At 37.5% G+C, this 13,448-nt stretch overlaps 1 long non-coding RNA gene across 1 annotated transcript; it reads left to right on the top strand.

Moving 5' to 3' along the window:
- The first annotated feature begins 406 nt into the window (after positions 1-406).
- Positions 407-11,393, top strand: LOC132050112 (uncharacterized). Its single transcript, XR_009413265.1, has 2 exons — positions 407-867; positions 11,050-11,393. It is a non-coding gene; the product is annotated as an uncharacterized LOC132050112 (long non-coding RNA).
- The last annotated feature ends 2,055 nt before the right edge of the window (positions 11,394-13,448 follow it).

Below are 13,448 nucleotides of genomic sequence, written 5' to 3'. Positions count from 1 at the left end.
TTTTGATTAAAGTATAGGTTTGTAAGAGACAAGCTACAATATGCTTGATTACATAACACCGGACAAGACATAGTATTGTTGGAAAGCAAAGAATAAAGACACAAGAATGTAAAAATTTCCGAATGATTTCATTCATTCACTGTGCACTTATTTATACAAAACTATGTAAAGAAAAGAATAATAAATATTTACACTTGGTATTTTCCTATTGGTTCTTATTGTAACTAACTATAACAGCTATGGAATCTTTTAATTTATCTATGTACAGTTGTATGGAAATTTAATCTAAAGGCTGAAAATCAACACATTTTGTGTTGGATGCTTCTTGATTTAGCTTGGACTTTGATGAACATAAGGCATTTTGAGCCCAAAATCTTTGAGTTCGAAATTCTCAGTTGGCCCATTAATATTTTGCTCCACTTCACATGTCTGAGTTGGCCCATTATTCTCTTCCACTTCACACACACTCAAACACTTTCTCAAATTCACAATCTCGTTCAAGCTTAAGGATTTCCCTCTCTTCTTCACATATGTATTCGATTCACCTGAAATGAAAGTAGAAACCTTGCAATTTTCAACACCCCCCTCAAGTTGGAAGGGAGGGAACTGAGACCCAACTTGCCGAGCAAGGTTTGATGAGAAACACTGGAAAGAGGCTTAGTGAAGAGATCGGCGAGTTGAGAGGAAGCTGGTACAAAAGAGAGTGAAATCAACCGGCAAGCTACTGTTGTCTAATGAAGTGACAATCCAACTCTATGTGTTTGGTTTGTTCGTGGAAAATCGGGTTGCGAGCAATCTGGATTGCTGCTTGGCTGTCGGAGTACCGGAATCGAAATTGTAGGAGGACAACCAAGATAAGCCAGGTAAGTTCTGCTACAGCCCTCCTCATAGACCAATACTCAGCTTCTATTGAGGAAAGTGAAATAGAAACATGTTTCTTTGATTTCATGAAAGAGGGGAACCCCTAAAAGTGATGTACAAACCGCTGATAGAACGCCTAGAATCAAGGCAACACCCCAATCAACCTCACAAAATGTTGTAATAGTGAAAATAGGGTTAGCAGATAGAAATAAGCCTTGACCTGGATCATTTCTTAAGTATCAAAGCACCCTCAGAGCAGCAATGAAATGAGGCATGCGAAGGTGTTGCACGTATTGACTTAGGTGTTGTACTGCATAAGACAAATTAGGTCAAGTATGAGTGAGATAGTTAAGTTTCCCAATTAATCTTCTGTAAGCAGTAGAATCATTAATTAACTCTCCAGAATCAGCATAATGTCTTTGATTAGGATCTTAGGGAGAAGAAACCAAAGGTAGGTGAGAAACATCAGACTCAGAAAGCAACTCCATGGTAAATTTTCTTTGTGTAAGAATAAGACCATGATATTCCCTAATTATCTCAATGCCAATAAAGTAGTGCAAATCCCCAAGATCTTTAATTTTGATTAATTCTGCATCAAGAAACTGTTTCAATTGCTGTATTTCTGATGCATCATTTCCTGTTAGAATAATATCATCCACATAAACTACCACAATGACAATGAGATCACCTGATTTCTTGATAAACAACAAATAATCATTCAAAGATGCAGCAGAACCTTTAAAAACCAAAGTTGTTATAAGCCTGGTATACCATTGCCTTGAGGCTTGCCTTAATCCATACAAAGACTTTCTTAACCTGTAAACACGATTACAACTAGGTGCATTCATGCCTGCTTGGAATTTCATATAGACCACTTCATAGAGATCTCCATGTAAAAAAGCATTATTTACATCAAACTGAAAAAGATCCCATTTTTTCTTGACTGCAATAGCTCGAATAAACCTGATAGTTGTCATCTTAACCACCGGAGAGAAGATTTCTATGAAATCTATCCCTTTTCATTGAATATCACCCCTGATACGCTCAAATTACACTAGTTAATAGCATAAAGCGGACACTGTCAAATATAGTAACCCAACTAGGTTAGGGTCGAATCTCACAGGGAATATGGTGTGAAAAGTTTATTAAACGAGTATTATACTAATCTTACGGTCCTAGTGTATTCCAGAAAAAGGTTTTTATACGAGTTTTGATTTGTGGACTAATTTAGAGTGACTAGTAATTGAGTTGTAAAAATATGGGTAAAAAGAACCAAGGTTGTGTCCCCGTCAGATAAAGTGTATGATCATGGGTCTTGATATTGATATACTTCTAATGGATCGTTGTATGAATGCACTTAACCTCTATGTGAATCTAGACTATTTCCCAATAAGAAAGATTATTTCTTTCTATGCGTTTCCCAAAGATAAGAAAGTATGCATGAAGAACGGTTAATTATGCCAAGTAAATTCCTCTTATTCCTGAATTTATTAAACAAGGTTTAAAGCCTTGAGTTCTTGTTATTTGCTCTTACCAAACCCTACTTATTTTTCCAAATAAACCAAAGTTTATGGCGTTAGCTAATGTTTGCAACCACTAACTATATGATTTAAACGAAGAACAAATAAACCCTAACAATCCATTATGTATATATCAATCACAATCCCCAATCACAAAACACCCATCCTTGGGTTCACAACCTTAGTAAAGGTGTTTAGCTACTCATGGCAACGAATAAACAATAAAAGATAGAATATTGCATAATTGAATTTGTTATTGAAACTTACGAATAAAACTGAAAGTTAAACAAATGTGATTGTTTGGAAAACCTTGAAAAATACTACGAACAATATTGTCCCAACACAAGTCTCAAGAATAATAACTTCTCTGAAAAATAAAATCCTATCAGGTATTTATACAAGTCAAACTCAAAATAATTAATCCCAATCCAGTTCCAGGTCGGCCTGCAAGTCGACGGACCGCCTTTGCAATTTGATGGTACCGTCGACATGTTGACGGTGCTCTTTGACGATCTGATGAAAAATTTCAAGATGCAGAATTTCAACCGTAAATGTACATCGACGACCATTAATCATGTTGATGGTGCATATTGACAGTCTGACGCTTTTTTTTTTTTGCAGAATGTATATCGACGGACCGTCGAACATGTTGATGGTCTGCCAATCTGCAATCTCTGCATATCGTCAACCTTTCTTAGCTACAGGACTTCTCCTTGAATATCAATGACCAAGAAGACGGACCGTCAACAGTCCGTACTTTGTGCAAAAGCAGTACTGAACATCAAAAATCCCTCGTTTTCACTTGCCTTGCCTTCTAATTTAGAAATACCTGCACAATACACAAAACACATCAAACTAACACAAAATTACTCGAAAACAAGTAAAACTTAGAGTTAAAATGTATTAGATGTGCCATTTCACGGCACATCAACCCCTTACAACTAGTCTAGCTTTCAATCTTTCAATGCTTCAATCTGATTTGTGTTTTACGTTGTACACCCACTTACAAGGTATAGTCTTTTGTCCCTTAGATAATTCCACAACCTCCTAGGTTTGGTTAAGCTCAAGTGCTTCAATCTCTTTTGCCATAGCTTGCTGCCAATCTGGGAGTGATGAAGCTTGGGAAAAACTAGTAGGCTCTCAAATGTTAGAAATAGAATTGAAAACTAGTTGATTGTCAAAAGATAGGGCTACAAAGGGATAGACAAGGAGTGATAGGAGCAGTAAAACAAGAAGAAGTAAGATTAGTGAGATAGACATTGTGGCAAATATAATCAAACAGGTAGGAAGGCTCTTTGTGTTCTCTATTGCTTCTTCTAGGAGGAGTAGTAGGTGAGAGTTGATGAGGTATTGATATTTCCTCATTCATTATAGGTGAGACAGGTGGAGTGATATCAAGTGCAATTAGAGAATCAGGAGTTTGAGATAGAAGAATAGGAGTTTGAGGTGTAATAATAGGAGGACTGTTGTCTTTTAATTACAACATCAGAAATAGGGTCATTATAGGAAAAAGGACTAGGTGAAGAAAACATAGTCACAAAACTAGAAACAGACTTAGATTTGAAAGGATAAGTATCTGTATGAAAAATTACATCCCTTGAAACAAACATTCTCTTAGTCTTGACATCCAGAAGTTTTTATCCTTTTTGACCATATGGGTAACCTATAAAGACACAAGGAATTGCTTTAGGTGCCAATTTTGATCTATTTTGAGCTAGAGTAAAAGCAAAGCAAAGACAACCAAAGCATCTTAGGTATTGATAATCAGGAGGTTGTTGAAAAATAATCTCATAAGTGTTTTTCCATTTAAAACTCTAAAGGAATAACTGTTGATTAAGAAAGTGGCAGTCAAAAGACACTCACCCCAATACATGTAGGTAAATTTGACTGAAATAGCAAGGCCCTTGATGTTTCTAGTAGGTGTCTGTGCTTTCTTTTTACAACTCCATTTTGTTGTGGGGTTGCTACACAAGAAGTTTGGTGTCAAATACCTTGGTTAGCAAGAAATTCATAGGCAATGGTTCCCTTTCCCAACTCTGAGGCATTATCTGATCTTATTTGTTTTACTTTTCTATTGAATTGCCTCTCTACATGCTAAAAAACTATTTTAACATAGTGAAAGCATTTCCTTTAGAACTTAGAAGATAGGTCCAAGTAGCTCTACTAAAATCATCCACAATGTTTAAAAAGTATTTGTATCCATTATAAGTTGTCTAATTATAGGGACCCCAAGTGTCAATGTGAATTAGTTCAAATATTGCTTTGGTTTTTATAGTGCTTAAAGGAAAAGGTAATCTGGATTGTCTTGCTAGAGGGCAAACATCACATTTACAATCAGAAACAGAATTCAATGGAAAAGAACTGAGATTTTTCGTTGATAAGAAAGGCATATACCCAAACCTTACATGCCACAATCTTACATTAGAGTTCTCTTTAATTGAAACTGAAACTGGTGCAAAAGTACAACTAGGACAACTAGAAACTGAAAATGAAACTTCATTTGTCTTGAAGAAACTCTTAGGCTTGGAACTGAAAGGGAACAAGTGATAAATACCATGGCTAGCCTAACCAAGTACCAGAGGCCTCTTCACTGAAGGGTCCTGCAAAACACATCGAGTGGAAGAAAAAGTGATTAGACATTGCAACTAAGTGCACATTTTATGAATAAATAACAAATTAAGTTTGAAAAAAGGCACTTAGAGTACATTGTGAATGATAATTTCAGGAAATAAACTAACACTTCCTGCATGAGCCTTGACTTTGAAACCATTAGGAAGATTGACATTGACAGGAAAAGGTAAAGCTCTAAGATTAGTAAGAATTCTAGAGTCAAAACACATATGTTGAGTTGACCCTGAATCTAAAATTCAAGGGTTAGAATTGATGGAAATCAAACAAAAAATGGATTTGTTCACTACATTACCAGTAAGTGCACCATTGGCATTAGCATCTGAGTTTGAAGATCCTGGTTGGTTCACCTTAGCCTGATTCAGCAATTGAACCAGTTGAGTAAACTACTCTGGACTCAGACAGTTCAAATTCTCACTAGTAATTTAGTGTAACCACTCTTTGCAGTAAGCTGAGCAAAATTTCTCTTAACATTCCTATGGTAACCTCTGGTCTTTGTGAACTTGAAATCATTTGGAAAATCAATCACTCTATAGCATCTATCAACAGTGTGTCCCACTTTCTAACAAAAGGAACAAATCACATTGTTCTTTTTTGCTTAAAATTAGAGTTCTAATGCTTAGGACCCGAGTACTGTCCACCTGGATTATTTCCAAAGTAGCCAAGAAAGATGAGGACTCATTAGAGAAATTAGAATGAATTGATACTTCCCTTTGTTTTTCATTTTGTATCAGAAGTGCCTATGCTTGACTAAAAGAAGGGAAAGGACTCTGATGATGTTGCTCTTTACAGCTGCATACGTGTCATTCAGTCCCATAAGGAACTGAATCAACCTTTAATCTTGTACAGATTTGACAATCTTGTCCTTTCCTCCACATTCACAAGCACATGAGCATAGAGTCTTAGCACACAAAGCGTCCAATTCATCCCATAGAGCTTTTATTTTAGTGTAATAATGTCACGACCCAACCCGCCATGACTGGCACCCAACTAAATCCTAGTGGGCGAACCAACACACAAGACATCTATCCATTCAAATCTGATTTTATATTAACCAAGCTAATCAGTTATTACTCATTCAAACATCAAATGAACAAATAAGTCATGCCATAAATACTGAAATAAGTGCGGAAGTTCTAACTATTACAAAAATCCCCAAAATTCGAAAGTCATCGTATAGGACTCTAATCTAAAACTTGTCTAAGGAATGAAATCTGACTAATAAATATCCATAATGTCCAGAGTAAGAGAAGACATCATAAGAAAAAGATCTTCGGGCGGCCTGGCATGGAAGAAGCTCACCCTAAATCTACCAGCAAATATCCTCCAGGCTAGATGTGAGGGTGGGTAGCAGTTTCCGTATCACAATCTGCACTCAAAAGAATGCAGCAAGGTAGTGTCAGTACAAACACTATGTACTGGTAGATATCATAGGCCGACTAAGATTAGTATCATGCATAATTCATAAATCAATAGAATAAACAAGGCAGTCAACAGACATGAATATCAATAAAACACAGCAAGTCAACCAAGGATAATCACAATCAATCACCAAGATGTCAAGAATCACAATAACGTAAACCACAGCGGAAATAAGTTTACCACAATAACCACACTCATTGTACACACATGCTAACTGATGTCATTGCTCAGTAGTCATGACCTATAGGAGACCCATGGTGTCCATGTACCACTCGTTCCGGAATACTCCTCGGACCTGAGCACAAACCTCCGCTCCGAAACGAACCTTGAATGTGGGACATATCAACGTACCTCTCATTTTTGGAACTAACCTCGGACCACGAGCCCAAAATCTAGGTCACATATGTGCCTTTCCATAGCTCTTTACAGAACAGTATTTCTTACCTTCTCAATATCAATGCTCAAATCATCATCCCATGTCACAATACCATCGAGAAGATCATATTAGCTTCTCATAACAATACAACCACTGCAGAACCAACGCACAGGAATAGTGGCATTAAGCCTACACAATCACTTAATCATAATCACATAGGAGTTTAGTCACATAATCTCATGCATGAATACTAGACATGCTTTCTCCTAGAGAATTTATAAACATACAATCAACTAGCCAAAGTCTAACTCAAGTAGACCGTAACCTACCTCAATGTAGAGCTGGAACAACGCAAGTCACTTTGCTGACCTTTCCTTTCCTTAATGTCTCAGAACACTTAAAGTCTAGAAATAGAAGGCTTAATGAGTCACAATTACTCCAATCACAAATACCAATTCAAGAATACCCTTCCTTTTACCCCATTCCAAGGGGTGGATGACTTTCTAGGTGATAAACAACCTATCAAGGCCCTTAGTAATCATTAATCATCAATTTATAACAACATTCTATCAATATTCCCACTACAAGCAGTTTTTATGGTCAAGACGCCCTTTTTATAGAACCCTAGGTCTCCAATCATTTAGTTTATGACTCTAAATGTTCAATTCATGATTAAGAGAGATTAACCAAAGCATTTAGATGATAACTATGTGATAATAACCATAACCATCTGGTTTAGAAGTTTTATTAACATTCTAGGGTTTCTATTTCAATTTCACCATTAAAGCCCCACGAATGGGATAACATGAAGGAGAATGGAATGATAGAATGGAGTCAATGGAACTTACCTCTCAAGAGTTTCTTGCCCTAGCTTGGAAATTCTCCCTAGGTGCTTGCTGGGAAGTGTGTTGGTGTTTTGTGAATAAACAATATGAGACTAAGTATAAAAATCTAGGGCTACTGTTTTCCGTCGACCGCTATAGCGGTCATCACGTCGCTGCAGCGGTCCCGCTATAGCAGCCAAGTGACTGCTATAGCCGACCCAAAGGAAATTCGCTCACCGCTATGGCGGTTGAATCACCGCTATAGCGGTCAATCGTCCGCCACAGCGGCCATCCGACAAATGGCGATGTCGTCGAAGCGGTCCACCTGCTTGCTACAGATGCGAGTACATGCAGGCCACTCACCGCCACAACGGTCCATTTTGGGCAGTGAGCTTGACTTTTTGTCCAGTTTTTCCCCTATCACTCAACATTTCATCCGAGCCTCAAAAGCACAAAACAAACATGTAAATATACATAAAGACGCCCTACGAATCCACCCGTGGCCTCAGAATTTCCAACGGAGTTCTAATTTTATACGTCAACCCCCGACGGACTCAAGACAGTCAAGCAACAATCACAAATAACTCATTTTCTGCCTATCAGGACTACTTACTCAGCCGAGGATTATGCGAAGCTTTATATTAAGAAAATATTACAACTTTTCGACAGCGGTGCACAGTTTACAACTAACTTCTAGAGGTCCTTTCAGAAAGGATTGGGGACTCAAGTGAGTCTTAGTACCGCATTTCACTCTTAGACAGACGGGCAGGCCGAGCGTACCATTCAGACCCTCAAAGATATGCTACGAGCATGTGTGATAGACTTCAGAGGTAGCTGGGATGATCATTTACCGCTGATTGAGTTCGCATATAATAATAGTTATCGTTCCAGTATCCAGATAGCTCTGTATGAGGCTTTATATGAGCGGAAGTGTAGGTCACCTATCAGATGGTTTGAAGTAGGGGAAATTAAGTTAGTAGGGCCAGATTTGATTCAACAAGCGGTGTCGAAGGTCAAGCTTATTCAGGATAGATTATTAGCAGCTCAGAGTCGTCAGAAGTCTTATGCAAACAATCGCCGACGAGACTTAGAATTCCAGGTTGATGACTGGGTATTCTGAAAGGTATCCCTTATGAAAGGCGTTATGAGATTTGGTAAGAAGGGTAACCTTAGCCGTCGGTACATTGGGCCTTACAGGATTGTACGTAAAGTGGACCAGGTGGCCTATGAGTTAGATCTACCTTCAGACTTAGAATCACTCCATCTGGTTTTCCATGTGTTGATGCTTCGTAAGTGTATCGGAGATCCCGCCAGAGTCATAACCATTGATGATATTCAGGTTGAATAATTATCATATGAAGAGGTTCCCATTGCTATACTAGATAGACAGGTTCAGAGATTGAGGACTAAGGATATAGCTTCAGTTAAAGTTCTTTGGAGAAACAAGAATATCGAGAAAATGACTTGGGAATCTAAGGAAGGTAGGAAGTCCAGGTATCCGCACTTATTTTCACTCCCAGAGAAGGCACAAGTAGAGACACTATTCCCTTCAGGTGCGGAATCTATCATTTCTTATAATTACTGGTCGTGTGAGGTCATTGTTGTTATTGCTTATTGTAGCCCTGTGTGGCGTTGTATATTTTGGGTTACTGTGTCAGGTTGGTAGTGGCACAGTTGCAGGAGACACTCTGTCGAATTTCTATAGGACCCCTGAGAGTTTAACATTCGAGGACGAATGTTCTTAAAGGGGGAAGAATGTTACACCTCGTTTTCGCGTACGTTAAAGTTTTGTTTTAAGTTGGTTGTCGTAGGTTCATACTAGAAATCATTTAGGAAGTTTTGTATGAGGACTAGGGTGCATCTCGGAGTTATATGAGCCCTTGAACAAGTTGGGACAATAGTACAAAGATTAGACGTCAAACGAATCGGAAAGAATACGTTTCGTCATAAAATTGGACTGAGACCATTTCACGGCCACTTCTATGGACCGTGAATAATTTCACGAGCTGAGAAAGTGGTGTTGGGACACTGTGGAATGTTGGAAGTGGGTGGAAGTCACTGGAGTTGTTTCACGGCCAATGAAATAATTCACGGTCCGTGAAAGTGGACCGTGGAATTGAGGCGGTGGAAATTTTTCCTTTTGCTATAAATTAAGACCCATGACTTGGGGCTTATTTATTCACCAAAAATAGATCCCTAGTGCCTCTCCAAGCTCTCTCAACCATCCCTAATCATCCATAATCATCCTAAACTATTTCAAGAGAAGGTCAAGCCCTAAAATCCTTAAGTAGTTTATGGAAGGTGATTGTTCTTGCTTCTAGTTGAAGTTGTGGTGAATTGGTCTTGAAGAAAATTGTGTGAGTTGAAGATCTTCAATCTATAAGGTATGTTTTTACTCTATTTCTTATGTTGAGTTGATTTGAAGTTTTAGCAAGCTTTAAAAGGTGAAAATGGTTATGGAAGAAAGGTCATAAGGTGTGTGTTGAAGTATTGGTTATGGATTGAGTATGAAAGGAAGTTTTAGGACTGATTTGAGTCTAGTTTGAATATAATCTCTTGGTTATGGTATTGTTGATATTTTTATTAATGTTTTGACAGTTGTGTTGGAATTTGATGGAAGTAGATGCTATAGGAGAAATGCTGCTCAAATTTCGTTAACTCGCCTATTAGTTTAGCTTGACCTTATGAGTGTTTCAACGACTTAACCTTAGTGTGAATCATCTTGAATGTAGATTTGCTAGCTTGGGAGGATAAACGTAGAGTCATTAAGTGGACGACGAGGTATGTTAAGGTTCTTTTTGGAATGATCCTTATGAACAAGACGTACACGTAACGTTAATCCATAATGATTCTATTCTTAGAGTTAGGGATGATTCATTTGATTCATGTTATGTAATGTAAAGTCTTCCTTCAAATTCAATATGGTCTTTTACTTGTACTCTTATCATGTTTATATATATATATATATATATATATATATATATATATATATATATATATATATATATATATATATATATGTATAGGGTATAGGGAAGGTGATGGTGTTATATACGCAGCTGGTCATATAATGATAACGATGATAATGATGCCCGCAGAGACCGATACGGTACAATGGTTTGCCCACGGAGGCTTGATAGGCGTATATATATGAGGTCATATATATATATATATATATATATATATATATATATATATATATATATATATATATATATATATATGACCTCGTACGCATTCATGCACGATATTTATGCACATCATTGACTCTCGCGCCGCGTTCGTACGTACAGGTTGCACTCATTTACCCTATGTTTCTTATGTCTCTCTTATGTTACTCTCATGCCTTACATACTCAGTACTTTATCCGTACTGACATCATTTTGTTTGTGGACGCTGCGTTCATGCCCGCAAGTAGACAGGGAGATGGTTCCGATCCTTAGGCTGTCTTTTCAGCGCTTGTACATGAGCACTTCACCTATTCCGGAGTTGCAATTTAGCTTGGTATAATCCTTTTGTGTACATTTAGGCAAGGCGGGGTCCTGTCCCGTTCTCATTATATTATGCACTCCAGTAGAGGCTCGTAGACAAATATGTACAGTTAGATGTTCTATGACCTTCTCAGTCCATACTTGTGATATCATTATTTTGGATAGCCTTGTCGGCTTGTCTATTGTGATTCAGTACAGTTGCGCATGTATACATCCTTTAGGCTTGTGTCTCTTACAGCTTATGATATCTATCAGTTAGTGCCGTTGCCCACACTTTGATTTGACTATAAGATACATTTATGTTCTGTGGTGCTCGGTAGGTTAGTTCTAGGTGCCCATCATGGACCTCCGGGATAGTTTTTCCCCATTAGGCTGACCAAATCTAGCCTCAAGGTCATTCCAGAGTTCTTTAGCAGATTTTGAATAAATGACACTATCTGAAATATCTCTGGACTGGGAATTGAGTAACCAAGAGGTCACCATGTCATTACACTTGTTCCAGAGTTTGAACTCAGTGCTGGTGATAGCAAGAGATTTGTCGCTACCATCAATAAAGCTAAGCTTATTCTTAGAGCAATGAGAATAGTCCTTTTCCACCCACCATATCATTTCCCTTCAAACATATAATTCACCAAGGACATGCCTGATGAGTCTGAAAGGTGAAGAAAATAGGGACTGCTGCTATCTATAGGAAAAGATATAGCAGCAGTAGCAGTAGCAGAAACTGTTTCAGATGATTCAACTATTTTGAGATGACAAGATCAAGAAAATTACAGAAATAAAGTTGAAAAAGAAAGACAGATTTGGAAAAATCAATTTTGCTCTGATACCATGTTGGAAAGCAAAGAATAAAGACACAAGAATGTAAAAATTTCTGAATGATTTCATTCATTCACTGTGTACCTATTTATACAAAACTATGTAAAGGAAAGAACAATTTACACTTGCTATTTTCCTATTAGTTCCTATTGTAACTAACTATAACAACTATGGAATCTTTTTTTTTTTTCTTCCTTTTTTGAAAGAAAAATAACAACAAGAAACTGGCTCGAAGCTAGGCGAGGGAATGAGACCCCAACTACATCTCCTGCAGCATGCGAAGAAATTCTAGAAGGCACGTATGAATGTCATTTAAAGTGAGACTCTTGACTAAATGCCAAATTGGCTAACCCATCAGCAACCGAATTAGCCTCCTTGAAAATATGAGCAACAGAGACAACCCAGTTCCTATCCAAGGCTTCCTGAAGGTCAGTGAGGACTCCCCATAGCTCTGCTCTAAATGATGTACAAACTCCAATTTTAACTGAAAATCCTCCAAGCCACCTGCTATCAGAATCACGAAATACACCGCCTGCAGTTCCCATCAAAATACTCATTCGAAGAGCCGCATCTATGTTGAAAGCTACCACTGTTGACACCTAATTTTTGACCTCCGATAATTTTACTCATTTACTTGGAGTCCCTGGATTACAAATGGAGTAGAATATGTATTTTTACGAGTCAAATCAATTTTACAAAATCATCTCGGTGTCATTTTGCCATTATATTTGGCAAAACACCGGCAAAAGAACAACCACATGTCATTTTTACGTTTTTAGCATATTTTCAAGAAAATACAAGAGTATTTATTTATTTTTTCTCAAAAAATGATTAATTACGAGTTATTAGTTTTAAGCATTTACAATTAGTCATCATTTAGTATTCTACTCTGTCAAAATCGAGGGATTTGAATTAATCAAGTAATAAGCAGTTTATTTTGGGTAAATTAAGTGTCAAAATAGAGTTTAATTATGTTTTGGGGAATTTAGCTTAGTTTTAATTAAAGTAACTTGAGACAAATGAAAATACTTTTATTTCACACTTGTGGTATTCAAAAGTTTCTTAAAATATCATATATATACCACATATACGCGTGTATACACTGATCATATACGTTACGTATATATGGGCACATATGCGAAAAGTTGGGCCCTATTCTTAGTTTGGCCGGGTCCATTCCAAAAGGGACTGACCCGACCCATCCCTTCATTTTAATCCCCTTTTTTCCCCTGTAGAAGGCATAGAGGGCAAAGAAAATGGGCAGAACCCTAACTCTGTAAAACGTACACCTCCAGCTCATTTTTTCACGGTAACATGTACTTTGTCTCTTCAATTGGCAACAGATTTTGCTTATCTTCTCTTGTAAGTTTGGGATTTGAATGTGCAATTGGTGAACGGTCATATTTTATTTGGTTTCTATATAGAAACCCTTCTCTTCATTTTAAAACGAGGATTTTCATAGTAGAACATAGCCGCAATGGGGTTTTTGATAACCCTCAAGAGTTGG

Source organism: Lycium ferocissimum, chromosome 3 (genome assembly GCF_029784015.1).
Source record: "Lycium ferocissimum isolate CSIRO_LF1 chromosome 3, AGI_CSIRO_Lferr_CH_V1, whole genome shotgun sequence".
In the NCBI taxonomy this organism is placed as follows: Eukaryota; Viridiplantae; Streptophyta; class Magnoliopsida; order Solanales; family Solanaceae; genus Lycium; species Lycium ferocissimum.
The sequence above is the reverse complement of the archived record's forward strand: the minus strand, read 5'-3'. Positions and strand labels throughout refer to the sequence as shown.